Below are 24,282 nucleotides of genomic sequence, written 5' to 3'. Positions count from 1 at the left end.
GTACCAGCCTGTGTTCCTGTATCTGTTCCTGTGTCCTTGTACCAACCTGAGTTACTTATTTGTTCCTGTGTCTCTGTACCCGCCTATGGTCCTGTATCTATACCAATATCCTAGTAGCAGCCTGTGTTTCTGTATACATTCCTATGTCATGGTTAGAGTTGAGCGCGGTTCTAGGTTCGTGGTTCTCCAGTTCACGGCTCGAGTGATTTTGGGGGCTGTTCTAGATTGAACTAGAACTCGAGCTCTTTTGCAAAAGCTCGATAGTTCTAGATACGTTCGAGAACGGTTCTAGCAGCAAAAAAACAGCTAATTCCTAGCTGGCTTTCCGCTGTAATAGTGTAAGTCACTCTGTGACTCACACTATTATGACATTTCAGTGTATAGTGTGCGGGAACAGCGCATTCAGATCACTGCTGTATGGATAATGGCGATCGACATTTTTTTTTTTTTCCTTGTCTTCCTTCCCTAAGTGCGCGCGTCTAGTGGGGAGGGCCAGCATGTCAGCCAATCCCAGACACACACAGCTAAGTGGACTTTTAGCCAGAGAAGCAACGGCATGTGTGATAAGATGTCCATGTCACATGTCCCTGGATTATAAAAACGAGTATCTGCCCATCCGGACGTCATTATCTCTTCTGCATCCTTGGTGTCAGACATCACCGGCGCAGCTCCGTCCTTTGTCCTATCGCCGATACTGCTGTATGCGCTTCATAAACAGTGCTGGACAGCTTAGGGATAGCACTTTCTATCAGCCCTTTTAAGGGCTCATACGGGCAGGGTCAGAGCCATAGGTGACAGGTCCTGAAAACAGAGTTTAAAAGCTACACAAGATGACAGCGTCTGTGTAGCTAAGGTCAGGGATTTCCTCGCTGCATTTCCCAATTAGGAGGGATAGAAAGGCAGGCTTCCTTTCCTCTACCCAGACCCACAACCCTGCCACTGTACCCTCCTGCCCTTTGCACACTCCAACTCATTGTTACTAAGCCATTATACTAGCAAACACTCAGTGAACTTAGTGGCATCCTAAACGTGGCTATTGGACTTGTGTATAGTCCCACTAGTGCAAAGATATTTGCAACACCTCTGCCTGCATTGCACACTCAAACTCATTATAACTAAGCCATTATACTAGCAAACACTGAGTGAACCTAGTGGCATCCTAAACGTGGCTATTGGACTTCTGTATAGTCCCAGTAGTGCACAGATATTTGCAGCACGTCTGCCTGCATTGCACACTCCAACTCATTATAACTAAGCCATTATACTAGCAAACACTGAGTGAACTTAGTGTCATCCTAAATGTGGCTATTGGACTTCTGTATAGTCCCAGTAGAGCACAGATATTTGCAGCACGTCTGCCTGCATTGCACACTCAAACTCATTATAACTAAGCCATTATACTAGCAAACACTGAGTGTACCTAGTGGCATCCTAAACGTGGCTATTGGACTTCTGTATAGTCCCACTAGTGCACATATATTTGTAGCACCTCTGCCTGCATTGCACACTCAAACTCATTATAACTAAGCCATTATACTAGCAAACACTGAATGTACCTTGTGTCATCCTAAACGTGGCTATTGGACTTCTGTATAGTCCCAGTAGTGCACAGATATTTGCAGCACGTCTGCCTGCATTGCACACTCAAACTGATAGTTACTAAGCCATTATACTAGCAAACACTGAGTGAACCTAGTGGCATCCTAAACGTGGCTATTGGACTTCTGTATAGTCCCAGTAGTGCACAGATATTTGCAGCACCTCTGCCTGCATTGCACACTCCAACTCATTATAACTAAGCCATTATACTAGCAAACACTCAGTGTACCTAGTGGCATCCTAAACATGGCTATTGGACTTCTGTATAGTCCCACTAGTGCACATATATTTGTAGCACGTCTGCCTGCATTGCACACTCAAACTCATTATAACTAAGCCATTATACTAGCAAACACTGAGTGAACTTAGTGTCATCCTAAACGTGGCTATTGGACTTCTGTATAGTCCCAGTAGTGCACAGATATTTGCAGTACGTCTGCCTGCATTGCACACTCAAACTCATTATAACTAAGCCATTATACTAGCAAACACTGAGTGTACCTAGTGTCATCCTAAACGTGGCTATTGGACTTCTGTATAGTCCCACTAGTGCACATATATTTGTAGCACGTCTGCCTGCATTGCACACTCCAACTCATTATAACTAAGCCATTATACTAGCAAACACTTAGTGAACTTAGTGTCATCCTAAACGTGGCTATTGGACTTCTGTATAGTCCCACTAGTGCTCAGATATTTGCAGCACGTCTGCCTCCATTGCACATTCCAACTCATTATAACTAAGCCATTATACTAGCAAACACTGAGTGAACTTAGTGGCATCCTAAACGTGGCTATTGGACTTCTGTATAGTCCCACCAGTGCAAAGATATTTGCAGCACCTCTGCCTGCATTGCACACTCCAACTCATTATAACTAAGCCATTATACTAGCAAACACTGAGTGAACTTAGTGGCATCCTAAACGTGGCTATTGGACTTCTGTATAGTCCCAGTAGTGCACAGATATTTGCAGCACGTCTGCCTGCATTGCACACTCCAACTCATTATAACTAAGCCATTATACTAGCAAACACTGAGTGAACTTAGTGTCATCCTAAACGTGGCTATTGGACTTCTGTATAGTCCCAGTAGTGCAAAGATATTTGCAGCACGTCTGCCTGCATTGCACACTCAAACTCATTATAACTAAGCCATTATACTAGCAAACACTGAGTGTACCTAGTGTCATCCTAAACGTGGCTATTGGACTTCTGTATAGTCCCACTAGTGCACATATATTTGTAGCACGTCTGCCTGCATTGCACACTCCAACTCATTATAACTAAGCCATTATACTAGCAAACACTGAGTGAACTTTGTGGCATCCTAAACGTGGCTTTTGGACTTCTGTATAGTCCCAGTAGTGCACAGATATTTGCAGCACGTCTGCCTGCATTGCACACTCAAACGCATTATAACTAAGCCATTATACTAGCAAACACTGAGTGTACCTAGTGGCATCCTAAACGTGGCTATTGGACTTTTGTATAGTCCCAGTAGTGCACAGATATTTGCAGCACCTCTGCCTGCATTGCACACTCAAACTCATTATAACTAAGCCATTATACTAGCAAACACTGAATGTACCTTGTGTCATCCTAAACGTGGCTATTGGACTTCTGTATAGTCCCAGTAGTGCACAGATATTTGCAGCACATCTGCCTGCATTGCACACTCAAACGCATTATAACTAAGCCATTATACTAGCAAACACTGAGTGTACCTAGTGGCATCCTAAACGTGGCTATTGGACTTTTGTATAGTCCCAGTAGTGCACAGATATTTGCAGCACCTCTGCCTGCATTGCACACTCAAACTCATTATAACTAAGCCATTATACTAGCAAACACTGAATGTACCTTGTGTCATCCTAAACGTGGCTATTGGACTTCTGTATAGTCCCAGTAGTGCACAGATATTTGCAGCACCTCTGCCTGCATTGCACACTCAAACTGATAGTTACTAAGCCATTATACTAGCAAACACTGAGTGAACCTAGTGGCATCCTAAACGTGGCTATTGGACTTCTGTATAGTCCCACTAGTGCAAAGATATTTGCAGCACGTCTGCCTGCATTGCACACTCCAACTCATTATAACTAAGCCATTATACTAGGAAACACTGAGTGAACTTAGTGTCATCCTAAACGTGGCTATTGGACTTCTGTATAGTCCCAGTAGTTCTCAGATATTTGCAGCACCTCTGCCTGCATTGCACACTCCAACTCATTATAACTAAGCCATTATACTAGAAAACACTGAGTGAACTTAGTGGCATCCTAAACGTGGCTATTGGACTTTTGTATAGTCCCACTAGTGCAAAGATATTTGCAGCACGTCTGCCTGCATTGCACACTCCAACTCATTATAACTAAGCCATTATACTAGCAAACACTGAGTGTACCTAGTGTCATCCTAAACGTGGCTATTGGACTTCTGTATAGTCCCACTAGTGCACATATATTTGTAGCACGTCTGCCTGCATTGCACACTCCAACTCATTATAACTAAGCCATTATACTAGCAAACACTGAGTGAACTTTGTGGCATCCTAAACGTGGCTTTTGGACTTCTGTATAGTCCCAGTAGTGCACAGATATTTGCAGCACGTCTGCCTGCATTGCACACTCAAACGCATTATAACTAAGCCATTATACTAGCAAACACTGAGTGTACCTAGTGGCATCCTAAACGTGGCTATTGGACTTTTGTATAGTCCCAGTAGTGCACAGATATTTGCAGCACCTCTGCCTGCATTGCACACTCAAACTCATTATAACTAAGCCATTATACTAGCAAACACTGAATGTACCTTGTGTCATCCTAAACGTGGCTATTGGACTTCTGTATAGTCCCAGTAGTGCACAGATATTTGCAGCACATCTGCCTGCATTGCACACTCAAACGCATTATAACTAAGCCATTATACTAGCAAACACTGAGTGTACCTAGTGGCATCCTAAACGTGGCTATTGGACTTTTGTATAGTCCCAGTAGTGCACAGATATTTGCAGCACCTCTGCCTGCATTGCACACTCAAACTCATTATAACTAAGCCATTATACTAGCAAACACTGAATGTACCTTGTGTCATCCTAAACGTGGCTATTGGACTTCTGTATAGTCCCAGTAGTGCACAGATATTTGCAGCACCTCTGCCTGCATTGCACACTCAAACTGATAGTTACTAAGCCATTATACTAGCAAACACTGAGTGAACCTAGTGGCATCCTAAACGTGGCTATTGGACTTCTGTATAATCCCACTAGTGCAAAGATATTTGCAGCACGTCTGCCTGCATTGCACACTCCAACTCATTATAACTAAGCCATTATACTAGGAAACACTGAGTGAACTTAGTGTCATCCTAAACGTGGCTATTGGACTTCTGTATAGTCCCAGTAGTTCTCAGATATTTGCAGCACCTCTGCCTGCATTGCACACTCCAACTCATTATAACTAAGCCATTATACTAGAAAACACTGAGTGAACTTAGTGGCATCCTAAACGTGGCTATTGGACTTTTGTATAGTCCCACTAGTGCAAAGATATTTGCAGCACGTCTGCCTGCATTGCACACTCCAACTCATTATAACTAAGCCATTATACTAGCAAACACTGAGTGTACCTAGTGTCATCCTAAACGTGGCTATTGGACTTCTGTATAGTCCCACTAGTGCACATATATTTGTAGCACGTCTGCCTGCATTGCACACTCCAACTCATTATAACTAAGCCATTATACTAGCAAACACTGAGTGAACTTTGTGGCATCCTAAACGTGGCTTTTGGACTTCTGTATAGTCCCAGTAGTGCACAGATATTTGCAGCACGTCTGCCTGCATTGCACACTCAAACGCATTATAACTAAGCCATTATACTAGCAAACACTGAGTGTACCTAGTGGCATCCTAAACGTGGCTATTGGACTTTTGTATAGTCCCAGTAGTGCACAGATATTTGCAGCACCTCTGCCTGCATTGCACACTCAAACTCATTATAACTAAGCCATTATACTAGCAAACACTGAATGTACCTTGTGTCATCCTAAACGTGGCTATTGGACTTCTGTATAGTCCCAGTAGTGCACAGATATTTGCAGCACATCTGCCTGCATTGCACACTCAAACGCATTATAACTAAGCCATTATACTAGCAAACACTGAGTGTACCTAGTGGCATCCTAAACGTGGCTATTGGACTTTTGTATAGTCCCAGTAGTGCACAGATATTTGCAGCACCTCTGCCTGCATTGCACACTCAAACTCATTATAATCAAGCCATTATACTAGCAAACACTGAATGTACCTTGTGTCATCCTAAACGTGGCTATTGGACTTCTGTATAGTCCCAGTAGTGCACAGATATTTGCAGCACCTCTGCCTGCATTGCACACTCAAACTGATAGTTACTAAGCCATTATACTAGCAAACACTGAGTGAACCTAGTGGCATCCTAAACGTGGCTATTGGACTTCTGTATAGTCCCACTAGTGCAAAGATATTTGCAGCACGTCTGCCTGCATTGCACACTCCAACTCATTATAACTAAGCCATTATACTAGGAAACACTGAGTGAACTTAGTGTCATCCTAAACGTGGCTATTGGACTTCTGTATAGTCCCAGTAGTTCTCAGATATTTGCAGCACCTCTGCCTGCATTGCACACTCCAACTCATTATAACTAAGCCATTATACTAGCAAACACTGAGTGAACTTAGTGGCATCCTAAACGTGGCTATTGGACTTTTGTATAGTCCCACTAGTGCAAAGATATTTGCAGCACGTCTGCCTGCATTGCACACTCCAACTCATTATAACTAAGCCATTATACTAGCAAACACTGAGTGAACTTAGTGTCATCCTAAACGTGGCTATTGGACTTCTGTATAGTCCCACTAGTGCTCAGATATTTGCAGCACGTCTGCCTGCATTGCACACTCCAACTTATTGTTACTAAGCCATTATACTAGCAATTTATGCTGCCAGTTTAAGGGCCGTAGTTGCATTGTCAGGGATATTTATTCTTTATTATTCTGCTGTTAATAAAGCTAGACCACCGCTGCAATCTACACCACCTCTCAATTTTTACTACCACATTTTCAGTGCACAATCTTGTCGCAATCAACATGAGTGGCAAAATGACAGATGCTGGTGGAAAGGGGAAGAGGCGTGCTGGAAAAGGAAACAAAGGGTTTGTCCGTGGGGAAGGTGGCAAAGCTCCATTATCATCTGCTGAAGATAGACCATCTAGCAGCAAAAGTAAGATGTCTACTACTTACCGTGGACAATTAGATGTGCTCCCTTTTTTACGGACACGAACAACAGGAACAAAGCTAGATGATGGCCAAAAAAGGAAAATGCTTGAATGGATCTCAAGTGGTCCAACAAGTGCCCTCTCAGCCACTTCAAGAACCGCATCCAAAAAACACCAGTCCTCTGAGTTGTCATCCCAATCAAACTTGCTTTCTCCCAGCTCTGAAGTCTCCATCAGCCCTGCACAGTATGGTGGAACTGAGATGGCTGAGTCTGCAGAGCTGTTCAGTCACACTATAGCCTGGGATTCAGAGGTCTGCTCCCAAGCTACAGTGAGTACAGACCAGGAAATGGTCTGCAGTGATGCCCAGAACCTTTGTGACTCTGATTCAGGCCATGAGGACCAAGTTTCTGAGCGTAATGTTGACCTTTTGTCACAAACTGTAACACCTGTGGTTATAGACAATGAGGAACATACTGATGACGATGAGACCCAGATACCAGATTAGGATGACAACTTAAATATTCGGTCAGGGCAAAAAGAGTCTCGGTCTGAGGGGGAGGGGAGTGCAAACACAACAATTGATGATGAAGTTCTAGATCCCACCTACTGTCAACCCCCAGTCAGGCACTCGAGGAGGTCAACAGAGGCGGCGGAGGAGGATGCAACCGACGACAAAGTTACCTTGCGCCTTCCTGGACAGAGTCAAAGCACTGGTAGCATGTCTACAACTGCATCATCAGCCACCACTCTGCCTCTGAGCACTAGTCGGGGGGGGGCTCAGCAGGTCGCATGCCCTCTAAGCCTTGCCTAGCCTGGTCCTTTTTTGACATAGAAAAAGATCGCCCAAATTATGTGATGTGTAAAATTTGTCGTGATTCTGTTAGTAGAGGTCAAAACCTCAGCAGTTTGACAACTTCTTCCATGAATCGTCACATGAATCAATATCATAGGTCCCGGTGGGAAGCTCACCATGCTGCAATGCGGCCTAGCGGAGCGAACCATCCACCGCCTGCCCCTTCCAGTGCATCCGCGCGCTCTTCATCTTCTAGGACTGTGGGGACAGCTGTCACACCTGGTTTTCCACGCACAACTTCCACCACTGTAACCGCAGCAGGCAGTTTGCTTGGTAGGTCGTCAGTTAGTTTGGAAGGGGAAACAAGTGAGTGTGGGTACAGCTCTCTCAGACATCGATAGCACCAACGTTGGATGAAGGCAACATCATGTCTCCGCCTGCACTTTCCTCACAAACCTGCATTTTTACAGGGACACCCTACTCAACACCGTCTACACACAGCAGCCAGATCTCTGTCCCTCAGATGTGGACAAATAAAAGGCCACTTCCTGCGACCCATGACAAAGCTAAGAGGTTGACTCTATCCCTCTGTAAGCTCTTGGCTACCGAAATGCTGCCTTTCCGCCTAGTGGACACACACAGGATTTTAGAGACCTTATGTCTGTCGCTGTGCCCCAGTACCAGATGCCTAGTCGCCACTACTTCTCTAAGAAAGCTGTGCCCGCGCTACACCAGCATGTCGCACACAACATCACCGCTTCCTTGAGAAACTGTGTGTGTGAACGGGTGCATTTCACCACCGATACTTGGACCAGTAAGTATGGACAGGGACGTTACATGTCACTGACTGGGCACTGGGTAACTATGGTGATAGATGGTGAAGGGTCTGCTGCACAAGTCTTGCCATCCCCACGACTTGTGTGTCAATCCTCTGTCTGTCCAAGTTCCGCCACTGCTTCTGCCTCCTCCACCTCATCTGGGTCCTCCACCTCCGCCCCAAGCCTGCCTGTCAGGCCACCAGCGTTCTCACTGCGCAGAAGGAATCACGCACCCCTCATTACTATGCTGGCAGCAGAGCGCAACGGCATCAGGCGGTCTTTAGCTTGACATGTCTTGGGAATAGGAGTCACACAGCTGAGGAGTTGTGGTCAGCTCTGCGGTCCGAGTTTAATAAATGGTTGTCTCCACTCAACCTGCAGCCTGGTAAGGCCGTGTGCGACAATGCTGCAAACCTGGGTGCGGCCCTTCGCCTGGGCAAGGTGACACACGTGCCTTGTATGGCTCACGTGTTGAACCTTGTTGTCCAGCAATTATTAACACACTATCCCGGCCTAGATGGCCTTCTGACCAGGGCAAGAAAACTGTCTGCTCACTTCCGCCGTTCAACCGCCGCAGCTGAGCGACTTGCATCTCTCCAGAAGTCTTTCGGCCTGCCGGTTCATCGCCTGAAATGCGATGTGGCGACACGCTGGAATTCGACTCTCCACATGTTACAGCGACTGTGGCAGCACCGCCGAGCCCTGGTGCAATACGTCATGACGTATAGCCTGGGCCAACGAGATGCAGAGGTGGGGCAGATCACCCTGATGGAGTGGTCTCAGATTAAGGACCTATGCACCCTTCTGCACAGTTTCGACATGGCGACGAATATGTTTAGCGCTGACAATGCCTTTATCAGCATGACAATTCCAGTCATTTACATGCTGGAGCACACGCTAAACACTATTCGGAGTCAGGGGGTGGGACAACAGGAAGGGGAGGAACTACAGGAGGATTCATATGCGCAAGGGACAACAACATCACCAAGGTCCAGACGTTCATCATCACCAACGCAGCAGGCATGGGACCATGGGGGACAGGGATCAACAAGGGCGCATAGTAGCAGGCGAAATGTTGAGGAAGGTGCAGGAGAACATGAAGAAATGGAGGACGAACTGTCCATGGACATGGAAGACTCAGCAGATGAGGGAGACCTTGGTCAAATTTCAGTTGAAAGAGGTTGGGGGGAGATGTCAGAGGAAGAAAGAACGGGTAGCACCTCTATGCCACAAACACAGCATGGACTTGGTCCGCATGGCTGCGCAAGACACATGAGTGCCTTCTTGTTGCACTACCTCCAACATGACCCTCGTATTGTCAAAATTAGAAGTGATGATGTCTACTGGATTGCCACACTATTAGATCCCCGGTACAAGTCCAAATTTTGTGACATAATTCCAGCCATAGAAAGGGACGCACGTATGCAGGAGTATCAGCAGAAGCTGTTACTCGATCTTAGCTCGGCTTTTCCACCAAACAACCGTGCAGGTGCAGGGAGTGATTCTCCCAGTTTTAACTTGACAAACATGGGACGGTCTTGTCATCTTCAACAGTCTACCCGTACCAGTAGGGCTGTATCTGGTGCTGGTAACAGCAATTTTATGGAATCTTTTCATCATTTTTTTAGACCCTCCTTTGCAAGGCCACCAGAGACAACAAGTCTGACACATAATCAACGGCTGGAGAGGATGATACAGGAGTATCTCCAAATGAACATCGATGCCATGACTTTGCAAATGGAGCCTTGCTCATTTTGGGCTTCAAATCTAGAAAAATGGCCAGAGCTCTCCAGTTGCGCCTTGGAGATTTTGTCGTGTCCAGCTGCCAGCGTTGTCTCTGAACGTGTCTTCAGTGCTGCTGGGTGTGTGCTGACAGATAAGCGCACGCGTCTGTCCAGTGACAATGTGGACACACTAACGTTCATCAAAATGAACAAGTCATGGATCCACCAGGAATTTACTACCCCTGTGTCATCCTGGGGAGAGTAAATGCTTGTGGATTTGGAATGTGCTTGATGCAAATCAAAACATCCTGTTTGCAACTAGGGCACAAGTGCTGCCACTGATAAGGTGTCTGTGTGGCCCAATTTTTTAAAAAAAGGGAGACTCCGCTTGGAGTAACCCTTGATTGCTGTGTTTTTTTAAAATGATCCAAGATGAACAGAGCTGGGATCAGGAAAGACTTTGCTACCTACCCCGGTGTCATCGTGGGGACGGTTAAGAATAGCGTATTTTTGAATGTGCTTGATGCAAATCTAGCTGTGAAGTGTACAACTAGGGCACAACTGCTGCCACTGAATGGGTGGGTGTGTGTGTGGCACAATTTTTGGAAAAAAAGGGAGACTCCGCTTGGAGTAACCCTTGCTTGCTATGTTTTTTAAAAATGATCCAAGATGAACAGAGCTGGGATCAGGAAAGACTTTGCTACCTACCCCGGTGTCATCCTGGGGACGGTTAAGAATAGCGTATTTTTGAATGTGCTTGATGCAAATCTAGCTGTGAAGTGTACAACTAGGGCACAAGTGCTGCCACTGAATGGGTGGGTGTGTGTGGGGCACAATTTTTGGAAAAAAAGGGAGACTCCGCTTGGAGTAACCCTTGCTTGCTGTGTTTTTTAAAAATGATCCAAGATGAACAGAGCTGGGATCAGGAAAGACTTTGCTACCTACCCCGGTGTCATCCTGGGGACGGTTAAGTATGGCGTATTTTTGAATGTGCTTGATGCAAATCTAGCTGTGAAGTGTACAACTGGGGCACAACTGCTGCCACTGAAGGGGTGGGTGTGTGTGGTGCCCAATTTTTGGAAAAAAGGGAAACTCTGCTTGGAGTAACCCTTGCTTACATTGTTTTTAAAAGAAGCCAAGATGAACAAGTCATGGTTCAGCAAAGACTTTGCTACCTACCCCGGTGTCATCCTGGGGACGGTTAAGTATGGCATATTTTTGAATGTGCTTGATGCAAATCTAGCTGTGAAGTGTACAACTGGGGCACAACTGCTGCCACTGAAGGGGTGGGTGTGTGTGGGGCCCAATTTTTGGAAAAAGGGAGACTCTGCTTGGAGTAACCCTTGCTTACATTGTTTTTAAAAGAAGCCAAGATGAACAGAGCTGGGGTCAGGAAAGACTTTGCTACCTACCCCAGTGTCATCCTGGGGACGGTTAAGTATGGCGTATTTTTGAATGTGCTTGATGCAAATCTAGCTGTGAAGTGTACAACTGGGGCACAAGTGCTGCCACTGAAGGGATGTCTGTGTGGCCCAATTTTTGGAAAAAAGGGAGACTCCGCTTGGAGTCACCTTGCGGTGTTTTACATGATTTTAGAAGGGCATGCCATGCCTATATCTGTGTCTCGTCCTCTTTTTCCTCGTAACGCTGTTTTGTTTTCACATGAGAATTTGTCCTTGTCACTTTCCCATGTGTTTGTGTTGTGAGTTGTTTGTCACCTTTTGGACACCTTTGAGGGTGTTTTCTAGGTGTTTTTATGTGTTTGTGATTGTCTGCCATTGTTTCCTATGCAGTTCGAGTTCGGTTCGTCGAAGGTTCGATGAACCGAACTCGAACGGGAGCTCCGTTCGGCGAACCGACCTCGAGCCGAACCGCGACCGGTTCGCTCATCTCTAGTCCTGGTACTTGCCTGTGTTCTTCTACCCATTCATGGTTCCCAGTTCCAGCCTGTTTTCCAGTTTCCTTTCCTGTGTCCCGATGCCAGCCTGTTTTCCTAAATCCGTGTTCCTGTTTGAACCTGAACCCGCACCTGATCGAATCCTGTCTGCACCTATGCCAGCTTCGACCCTGCTAGTTATCCTGATCCTGTCCTGGAAGTGGCAACTATTCTGTCTAGCCTGTTTCCTTCAGTGTCAGCTTTTGTATATCCAGGGACTGGAGTTGTAACTGGCAGCTACCTGCAGTACATTGCTAACCTTAGAACCAGAGAATGTAGAGAAGACCAGGTAGCTGTTTAGTTATGCCCTTCCAGGGTAAGCCAAAGATCTGAGGTCCACTGGATCTACTTCCCCGTCCTGGCCAGATTGGTCATTGTGCCATTCCGCCAATACCAGTCTGACTTCTTGCTGATATCTCCAGACTAGTCTGACGCCCAGATCTTCAACATGGGAAAACATGGCTGGGGGTAATTTTACCCCACAAAAAAGCAGACTTCCCCTTCCCAGGGTAATAATACTTACCAGACCCTGGACATCTGCATCACTCCCAGGTCCTCCTGCAATCTTTGGCAGGCGCTCTCAAGAGGTATACTCCACGCGATCCTCCCCTGCTTCTGGCTGACACTCATATACTGTACATCATATCGCACAAACAATTTCATATACATACACACACACAAACACAAATCAGATGGCACACACAATAACACATCAGATCACATACACTCACCACATCCGGTGATATTGATTGCTTCTGGACGGCCATTTGTTTTAGCAGCACAAATCATTTGGCTGTGGATGCTGCCTTGGATCTCCAGGACTGCTGACTTCGTGGGTTCTTTTGTTGAAATATTCCCTTACAATCAAAAGGGTCCACTATTATCATGTTAGTGGTATAAAATGGGTGCCAGGTGTGATGGATCATATCTAAATCTTTGAACATCAATGTTAACATTTGACCCTCTGCCTCTTGATGAACCTGTTACCTCCATACCCCGGAAGGATTAATGAGGGGGTGAAACTTGTTAAGCCATTCTATTGTCAGCTGGCACTTTATACTAATGCATAGCCTGCAGCCCATTGCTTATCTGTCTTGTAACTTTTCTTCTGTAGTCCTGCATTCTGTCCTTATCTGAGGATCATTACTCAGTGATCCAGTTTCTTAAGAACAGGGAAAAATAGAGCTAGCCCTCGTAAAACAGGGGCACCACTGGTTGCTAATTAAGGTGCTTAACCTCTGCTGTCAGGTAGGGGTGAGTCTTCTAGAGTACATCCGTAGTATCTTTGTGATTTTGTAGTCACATAGTTATTGTTATATGTCATCTTATCAGTTTTGAGATTTGTATTATTGTATTCTGTGTGTCCAAGAGTATGTTCTGCGCTTTCCTTGTTTTATGATTCTCTAATAAAGTTACATTGCATATATAAAGTGTTTTTAGCATCTCATATTTTATCACCTGTTGTTTATCACGTTAATGTGTTTTGGAGAGCTATTTTGTGTTGGACTACACAATTACCACTGTTTAAATAATGAAATGGCAATTTTGGGCTGGATGACAGATTTGGAACTATTTAGACAATAAAATAGCAATTTTGTGCTGGACCACACAAGTACCACTATTTAGATGATGAAATGGCAATGTTTGGCTTGATGACAATTTGGTCTTATTTAGATGATGAAACAGAAATTTTGGGTTGGACCCCACAATTATCACTATTTTGATTATGAAATGTCAATATTTGGCTGGTGAATGACAGATTTGGTATTATTTAGATGATGAAATAGCAATTTTGACTGGACCACTGAATTAACATCATTTAGATGATGAAATGGCAATTCTTCACTAAAAGACAGATTTTGCATTACTTAGATGATGAAATAGTCATTTTGGGTCAGACCACACAAATACTACTATTTACATGATTAAATGGCAAATTTTGGATGGATCACAGACATTGCAATCTCTATTTAGATGATAAAATAGCTATATTTACTATATGTTGAAATGACAATTTGTGGCACACAACTTTCCCTACACTGCATGCCTCTGCACTTCCCTATTCTACCCTATGGCACTCCTAACTATTTCAACTACCTAAAAATAACCCACTAGCTAAGCTGTCTATCTCCCTAGTAGCAGCAGTACCGTCGTTAAGCTGCTGAAATCACAAAATGGCACTGACGCCATATGTCTGCATTTAATATGCTGGGGGACATGACAGTTAGCTAGCCAATGACACAACATTGTGGATGGTTCTGCAGTCTGATTGGCTGTTGGAACATCCACAGATAAAGTCAAAGAAAAAAAAAACTAAGTAAAAATGGTCTGCCTCTCCTCTGACTTCTCCTTACCCACTCCTTTCATAAAACACATCCCTCATTCATCATAAATGACCATTATCCTAACCAAAGTAATAATAAGGTAGAAGAAAAGAATTAGTAAAACTGCAGTTACCGAAAAAAAAACGATCTTTGACGATTTTTGAGATAAGTGTTCATGAATCCGACCCCGACCCAAATGAGCCAAGGCTTGTGCCAAATTTGAGATTACTAAACCTTTTCTAAACAATATCACTCATCTCTAGTGCTGGATCTATCATACATTTCTTCCTTTTAAGAAGTAATACAAAATTATAACATTAAAGGTGCAAACTTTTTAATTGTGCATCAGATTTTTCCGACTCTTTTCATAATGGTACATACTGTCGATGGTGAGATATTAAAAGTCTTTTCAATTTTATGTTGAGCATTATTTTTCTGATATTGCGCCACAAAGTTTAGATGCAGTTTTTCACAGATTGGTTCTGACCATCTTTCCTTCTGAGAGACTCTGCTTCTCTAACATGATATTTTTACATAGTCATGTGACTTAGATAAAAATATAATCTCCAACTGTTTTTTCTTTTTTTTTTTTAACCCTGTCCCAACATTTTTGTTGCTGAAAATAACTTCTAAAGGAGATTTTTATTGAATTTAAATTGAGAAACGTCGAACTTTCATCTTCTGATCTGTGTTCTATATTCTGTTTTGAAAAAAAAATTGCTATACGAGATTTCCAAATCATTGCATTCTTGTTTTCTTTACATTTTACAATTGGGGCTGTAGAAACAACGAGGTAAGATAATAAAGAATGAATTAGAGGTATTTTTATATTGAGGTATTTTATATTATAGAAAGATCTCTATCCTTGGGGAAAAATGCTCTTTATTCTTATCTTCTGAAATAATTAGAAAATGTGTAATGTGATTGATGTTAGTTATGGCACACAATTGTGTTGATCCTTTATTATTTGTTATTGTCTTTTCATCTTAACATCTGCTTGCATTTTCAAGCTGTCTCCTTCCTTGTTGTTTGACTAAAGACATTTACAATCTAATGTTAAAATTATCTCCGTATTAGAAAACCCTCATGAAAAAACCTGCCACTGAAATAACAGGCTCAATGCATTATGATCTTATAAACACAGTGAGTCTAAATGAAAGGTGATTAATACTGTTTTTCAAAACAATTTCAAAGCAAAGTTGACATTTTTAAAATATTAGAGTAATATGGATTTTTTGTGCTTATCGGGCATATCTGTATTTTATTTTTTATTCTGCATCCTGCATTACTTTCCTCTCTGTATCTGTATTTAAAATTCAATACACAGTTTTTCATGCTGTCCCTGAGTTGAACTCTCCACAACCATTTAGACGACACCAGCAAAGAAAACTGAATGAAAATGAGAATCAATGCATACGCATAACTTCCCGCAATACAAAGAATGGACAAAATGTTCCAGCTTTTTGTTTGATTTCTTAAGAGTAAGTTTTTTGTTTTCTTTAAAAAATAATTGTCCTTATAAAAATTAAACTTCAGGAAAAAAAACAAATAAGGGGTAGATGTCTAGTTTGGGTACTGTATACCTGAAAATACTATCTTTAGAAATCAGTGGATCCTTGAAAATTCAAATTTGCCTCAAAAATAATTATCAAAAATCTCAATACTTATAGCTTCTAATTGCCCAGAAAATACATTAGGCTTTTTAATGCAAACACAGCCTTCTAATGTAACAGTGACCTCAAACTATCTAGCTAGTCTAAGGAGGTGCACTGATTGCGGTCACGTTCCTTTTCATGAAGACACCAATCGGATTGTTATATTATCGGGTAGTATAATGTGAATTATATTCTGCGTCTTTTGTAAATAATATAATATGGGAGCTGTGATGGTAATGTGATGTATTTTAATGGGTTAAATAAACACAACACTTTCAATTTGCAAGGTAAGTAATCAAATTACGAGCAACAATGTAGCACCTCTCGCTTACTGAAAACTCCACTTAGGCAAAATGATACTGAAGCATTCAGGATAGGACTATTAAGTGGTGCGCTGCAACAAGCAAAGTTCCATATAACTTCAGAAAAAAGAAAAGAAGCAGCCACACTCACCATTTATGTCCAAGTGACCTTTATAGAAGGTCCGTAAAATCACCGGGAAATGTGGTGCAGGTAAGGAAGAGCGGAATGCATCAGAATGACAGCCATTTTGTGGGTGTCAAACTGTGCTTCAAGAGGTCCTCAAAATACTCTCACTTGATATAGTAGATGCAGCAATTAGTGAATATTAAAATATAACCTTAATTAACCTATTGTGATATAATACCAAAGTGTATACCACACATAGATAAAACCTATTTAAATAAAGGTAAGGTACATCCATCCATCCAACAAATAATGAGGGACCACCTATAGTATCTGCAATGTGGAAATGTCCCACCAGTGACAATTCTAACAGTGGTTAGATGCAAACATTCTATTTCATATTAACACATATTTTTAACATGTAACACCCCTTTAATTTGCCGCTGGGGCAGGGTGTTCGGTTGTTCTCACCTTGATATGACGCAGTGCCTCCACCCGAATCTTGCTAGGAGCTCTAGTGGAATGCAGAAGGGTCTTTGTCTTCTGCTAGGGGTCGACTCGGGAAACCCCAACCCACGCTCCGTACACACTCACAATAACTGAGGTTAGAAATCTTAACAGGTTTATTTGCAGGAGGATGACAATGGTAATTGCAAGGAACAAGCAAATAACAGTGAACAACAAGATATGTTATGCAGTATTCTACAAAAATGCAGGAGGGGCTCTTTGTAATAGACCTGAAGGTTAGGGGTAATGCTTCCTCTTTAACCTACACCACACACTCTGCTGACTACTTACAATCTACCAACTAACAGCTGCAGCCTCACAATTGACACAGTCCCAAATTGGGGCCCCAGTTGCCGCGGATGTTGGCGCGCTTGCAGTACGTTGGTGCACTTAAAGTAATGAAGGCAGTATTTCCCCAGGGCTGGTCCTATACAAACTCCCAGTTAGTGCAGTCAAAAGTCCTCTCTAGCAAGGCCTTGTAATTTGCTCCAGCACACTTCTCAAACTGTAGAACTACAAGTCACAGCAATGTCCTACTCACTTCTGTCTGCAGCAGGTCTGTTCTCTCAGACTATTCCACACTGGGGCGTCTGGATTCAATGTCTGGGAGAGAGTTGGTACAGCAGGCAAAATCCTTCTTCGGTGTGGTAAACCTGGAAGGCCGCAGCTCCTGCTAATGGTGCCTCCTGTCACTTTCTGAGACTGTCTCTCCTCACACAGAGTTGCAGCTTCCCGCCTCCAAGATGACTCAGCTCCCTTCCACCCCTCCGTCCTGTTTCCTCCTCCCCCAGATTTGCAAGGCACTTTGGGAATTGTAGTATTCTCCAGTTCAACCAAAGAAGCAGCATCTGTAGAGGTGAATGTGGGTGGAACACTATAGATCGCTCCCAAAGCAGGTGTCACACTCTCCCCCTGGTGAGTCGCTGTAGGCTCCCAAGCACAAAATGAAGACTCACCACCTGGAAGGAAATTTTGTGTTAAAGCATCCTGACTAACACCACAACTAGTTACACCCAAATCACTAACAGGCCACATAGCTGTAGGGGGGAAATAGGGCCACGCATAGTTGGAATAGGGGTGTACTACTCTAGGAACCTCAGTGACTTGCCCCATCTGGTCATATGTCAGCATCATGGGGGGTCTAATGTCCCGTTTTGGACGAGTGTGCACGGCAGGGACAGGGACCCCCTCATCGACCCCTAGCTCTTGACTTTCAGGCTCTATGACAGCAACCTCTTCACTTGGCAGCTCTGCATTTTCTAAACTCTCCCCCAACTGATCGCAACATGGGTTTGGTGCCGGACCACACTCGTCTTGGGACACTTCTTCAGCTGGTTGGTCTGTATGATCTGGAATTACAGAACCTGGGTCACTTGTCCATCTGAAGCATGGTCCACATTCATCACTGGAATCACTCTCACTACCTTCAGGAGGGACCACAGGATGGGTCGCTTGCGGCGGCCGAAGACTCCTTCGGTGAGATCGGGTGGTTGCATGGGCTTCGGTGCGTTGTGGCGACTGGAATTGGACATTCTGTCCTATAGGTAGCAAATGCTGACGATGATAGGTCTTAACACCCCCCCCCCGCCTTTCTCAGGCTTCACTCTGTAGACTGGGATGCCATGCAACTTCTCTACCACCACATAAGGTTCTGAACGCCATCGATCAGAAAGCTTGTGTTTTCCATGGAGGCCCAACTGACGGATGAGGACCCTATCTCCAGGTTGCAGGACTTGGTCCCGGACTCTGCGGTCGTAGTACATTTTGTTTCGCCTCCCGGATCGACCAGAGGCCTCATCAGCCAACTTGTAGGCCTCCTTTAATTGTTCCTTCAGCTGTGACACATACTTCAGGTAGTTCTTCCCAGATGAATTGCCAGGGGACACTCCAAAACTAATATCCACAGGTAGTCTGGCTTCCCTTCCAAACATGAGGAAGTAGGGCGAGTACCCTGTTGACTCATTTTTGGTGCAGTTGTAGGCGTGAACTAATTGACTTATGTGTCGACTCCACCTTCCTTTCTGTTTTGAATCCAAAGTGCCCAGCATGTTAAGAAGGGTACGGTTGAATCTTTCAGGCTGAGGGTCTCTGTCACGCTCCCCGGGTCCTCGGCTCCCCTCCCCGGGTCCTCAGCTCCGCTCCCCGGCTCACCTGCCACGCTCCCCTCGTCCCAGCCTCCGGTGCCCGTCCTCCATAGGTCCTCTGGTCGCCGATCCCGGCGTCCGACATCTTCCCAGGCCCTGGCCGGCTCTCCTGCGTCCTCCTCGCAGCCTCCTTCCCTGGCTTCTGGCACCCGAGCCGCGCGCATGCGCATTAGGGCACGCGCGCGGTCACTGACCCTTTCTTAAAGGGCCAGCGTCCAGTAACAGGAAATGAGGTTAGTCAGGTTCAGGGTATAAAGGGGGTTCTTGTCCAAGGGGGCGGGGCCTGATCTTCGTGTTCCCTGAGCTAGGAGTCAGGTCTCCTGGTGTTTATGTGCCTGTACTCACCTATCTCTCTTTGTAGAGCCGTACCTGCCTCGCCATCCAGTCTGCCGTATCCCGAACCCCGCACGCTGTCCGTCTGCCATCCGACAGCACCTGCCATCTCGGATCCCTGCGGTGACCCGTCATCTTGCTCCAGAGGTTCCGGACTCCGCCTGATATCATCTCGGCCTCCGAACCTGAGCTACGTCACCAAGACTACCTTCTGTGACTCCGTGGTCCCAGGGACTCCTCCGCTGTCTTCACTTGCACGGACTATCCTGCTGCCCTTCAGTGCTTCAGCTGCCGGACTCCCTGCCTCCATCTTAGAGTTCGGTCCAGTGGATCCACCTCCTGGGTCTGCCCGACCGCCCGGCCGTGACAGTAAGATCAGGCCATGGATCCCGCTGCTGCACTAATGGCCCTGCAAGAGGAACTCCAACGCCAGCGTGAAGTCCAGACCCGCATGCTGCAATTCATGACCTCCGTGGACACCCGCCTGTACACATTACAAGCATCAATGACGCCTGTGGCACCCAGGTCCCCCGCCAGGCAAGCCATGGCTCCCGTACCAGTGGCAGCCTCTTCAGATGCTTCCCGACTCCGTTTGGCGTCACCTCCTCGGTATGCTGGAGATCCCAAGACCTGCAGGGGCTTCATAAACCAATGTTCCCTTCACTTCACGCAGCTGCCACATCTGTTCGCCTCCGACCAAGCCAAGGTCGCCTTTATAATGTCCCACCTAGAGGGCGAGGCGCTGGCGTGGATGAACCCCTTGTGGGAGAAGGAGGACCCCATGACCAAGGATCTTCAACAGTTCCTACAGGCCTTCCGCAGTACCTTTGACGAGCCAGGACGCGCCTCTGCCTCTGCTTCATCACTCCTCCGCCTACGTCAAGGGACACTGACGGTGGGTCAATACGCCATCCGTTTCCGCACTTTGGCTTCAGAACTCGGGTGGAATAATGAGGCCCTAACAGCCGCCTTCTGGGAAGGACTCTCGAGTCGCATCAAGGATGAGTTGGCGGGTCGGGACGTGCCCTCCACCCTAGATGCACTGATCGCCCTAGCAACTCGTGTGGACATACGTTTTCAGGAGCGCTCCAAAGAGCTATCTCGGGAGAGACGCCCGGTACGGCATTCTCCTCCTCCGCAGAAGTCCTCCGTTCCTCAGTCATCAACAGCTGGGATTCCCGTCCACGAGCCCATGCAGATCGACCGAGTGCGGCAGTCTGAACGACGTCGAGCAGAGCGGCTCGCCCAGGGCCTCTGCTTTTACTGTGGTGAGGACACCCACCTGCTACGCTCCTGTCCAGAGAGGCCGGGAAACTCCAAAGCCTAGGGTTGGTAGGAGAGGCCACCCTAGGTGCTGGGATCCTCTCTGACCCAGTTACATGGACAGTGCAAGTGACCACGGGAGAGACGCGGTTCACGGCTGATGCCTACCTCGATTCCGGGGCAGCAGGCAATTTCATCCAGCAGGCCACGGTGGACAAGTACCGGGTGCCTGTCATGCCACTCGACAAACCCCTAGTGATTGCCTCGGTGGATGGGAGGCCTCTCTCTGATACCATCTCCTTGATCACCAGGCCTGTCGAACTACGCATCGGTGCTCTTCACACCGAAAACATCGCTCTCTACGTTCTCCCACACATGTCCCACCAGATCCTGTTGGGACTCCCATGGTTGCGGACACATGAACCATCGGTTAGCTGGGGTACTGGCGAAGTCACCCGTTGGGGCTCTTCGTGTCATGAGAGGTGCCTAAAGTCCATACCACCCCTCCGACGACCTCCGGTTCCTGAGACCCTAACGGGGCTGCCTTCGGCCTATTGGTCCTTTGCCGATGTCTTTGACAAAAAGGAATCCGAGGTACTGCCGCCACATCGTCCATACGATTGTGCCATTGACCTGCTTCCAGGGACAACCCCACCTAGAGGACGGATATATCCTTTATCTCCAGCCGAAACCAGGGCCATGTCAGATTACATCTCAGAGAGCCTAGCAAGAGGGTTCATTCGGAGATCCTCCTCTCCTGCTGGAGCAGGTTTCTTCTTTGTCAAGAAGAAAGAGGGAGACTTACGCCCATGCATAGACTACCGGGGTCTCAACCAAATCACCGTGAAAAACAAATACCCCCTGCCGCTCATTCCCGAATTATTTGACCGGCTTAGAGGAGCTCGTGTGTTCACCAAGCTGGATCTTCGGGGTGCTTACAATCTGGTACGCATCCGCTCTGGTGACGAATGGAAAACCGCGTTTAATACGCGCGATGGACATTATGAGTACTGCGTGATGCCCTTCGGTCTGTGTAACGCTCCTGCCGTCTTCCAAGAACTGGTGAACGACGTGTTTCGGGACCTTCTCTACATCTGTGTGGTTGTTTATCTAGATGACATCCTTGTCTTCTCTCCGGACCTCCAAACCCACAGAGAAAACGTACAGCTGGTCTTACAAAGACTGAGAGAGAATCGCCTGTACGCAAAGTATGAGAAGTGTGTCTTTGAGCAGTCGTCCCTCCCCTTTCTGGGGTACATCATCTCTGATACTGGACTGCAGATGGACCCCAAGAAGGTCTCCGCCATCATCAACTGGCCTCCGCCTTCTGGACTGAAGGCAATCCAACGCTTCCTGGGATTCGCCAACTACTACCGCCAGTTTATCCCGCACTTCTCTGCCTTGACCGCTCCTCTCTCCGCTTTGACCAAAAAGGAGGCTAATCCTAAGGACTGGTCACCTGCGGCAGACGCCGCATTTTGTTCTTTGAAGCGAGCATTCGCCTCCGCCCCTGTACTCCACCGACCGGAGTTAAACCGCCAGTTCACCTTGGAGGTGGATGCCTCCTCCTCAGGAGCCGGAGCAGTGCTCATGCAAAAATCCTCCTCCGGGAAGATGGTGACCTGCGGTTTCTTCTCTAAGAGCTTCTCAGCACCCGAACGTAATTACACCATCGGTGACCGAGAACTACTGGCGGTCAAACTGGCTCTGGAGGAGTGGCGCTACCTCCTGGAAGGAGCAGTGTACCCCGTGATTATCTACACGGACCACAAAAACCTGGAATACCTGCGGTCCGCTCAGCGACTGAACCCACGGCAAGCCAGGTGGTCCTTATTCTTTGCCAGGTTTGACTTCCAGCTCCACTTCCGACCAGCGGACAAGAACGTACGCGCTGATGCCTTGTCTAGGTCTCTCATGCCCATGGAACAGGAGGAAGAGACTATCCAGCCTATCATCTCTCCTAGCAAGATTGTTCCGGTGGCTCCTGTCACTCTGGCCCAGATACCACCTGGGAAGACCTATGTCTCGGAGACCGACAGGCTAACGGTCTTACACTGGGGTCATACCTCAAAAACAGCCGGCCATGCAGGCCAGAAGAGAACATGGGGTGCGATTGTACGCCATTACTGGTGGCCATCTCTTCGCACGGACGTCGCCGCCTTTGTCTCTGCCTGCTCCTCTTGTGCCAGAAACAAGACGCCCAAACACCTCCCACATGGCCGCCTTCTGCCTCTGCCGATACCTTCGATTCCGTGGCAACACATAGCAATGGACTTTATTACGGACTTGCCATTGTCATCCGGGCACACAGTCATATGGGTCGTGGTGGACCGGTTCTCAAAAATGGCCCATTTCGTTCCTATGGCTGGACTGCCCTCTGCTCAGGAACTCGCGGACGCTTTTATACAACACATCTTCCGCTTGCATGGCTTTCCATTACACATCGTATCAGACAGAGGAACTCAGTTCACCTCCCGCTTCTGGAGGGCTCTCTGTAACCATCTGGGAGTGACTCTGGACTTTTCATCTGCATACCATCCTCAGTCTAATGGCCAAGTAGAGAGGGTCAATCAAATCTTGACCTCATTTCTACGTCACTATGTTAACGCCCATCACGACGACTGGTCCGCTCTTCTACCTTGGGCTGAATTCTCCCACAACCACCACATCAGTGAGTCGTCCTCCAGCTCTCCCTTCCATGTTGTTTACGGACTTCAGCCTTCCATCCCATTGCCTGTATCCCCCTCTTCGGATGTCCCTGCTGCAGATACAGTAGCCCGTGACTTTGCCACCATTTGGGACTCTGTCAAGGTGTCTCTAGGACGTGCTTCCCTGCGGATGAAGAGACACGCAGACAAGAAACGCCTGGATCCTCCGTGTTTCTCTCCTGGAGACCTCGTCTGGCTTTCTTCCCAGTACGTCCGCCTGAAGATACCTTCATACAAGCTGGGTCCTCGCTACATTGGGCCGTTTAAAGTCCTCACCAGGATCAATGAGGTCTCCTACAAGCTGCAGCTCCCGGCCACGATGAAGATACCCAACTCGTTCCACGTCTCCCTGCTCAAGCCGGTGGTCCTTGGTCCCTTCTCCGCTGCTGCCAGTCCAGCTCCTCCACCTATTGCCGATGATGACATCTATGCGGTAAGGGATATCGTGGCCATGAAGACCGTACGAGGTCGGCAGTTCTTCCTGGTGGACTGGGCAGGGTATGGTCCTGAGGATAGGTCCTGGGAGCCCAGGGAGAACGTAGGCACTCCTCTTATCCGTGCCTTCATGTCCCGGTTGCGGGGAGGGGGGCGTGGGGGGGGGGTACTGTCACGCTCCCCGGGTCCTCGGCTCCCCTCCCCGGGTCCTCAGCTCCGCTCCCCGGCTCACCTGCCACGCTCCCCTCGTCCCAGCCTCCGGTGCCCGTCCTCCATAGGTCCTCTGGTCGCCGATCCCGGCGTCCGACATCTTCCCAGGCCCTGGCCGGCTCTCCTGCGTCCTCCTCGCAGCCTCCT

Source organism: Anomaloglossus baeobatrachus, chromosome 5, assembly GCF_048569485.1.
Source record: "Anomaloglossus baeobatrachus isolate aAnoBae1 chromosome 5, aAnoBae1.hap1, whole genome shotgun sequence".
Lineage (NCBI taxonomy): Eukaryota > Metazoa > Chordata > Amphibia > Anura > Aromobatidae > Anomaloglossus > Anomaloglossus baeobatrachus.
Note: the sequence above shows the minus strand (reverse complement) of the source record.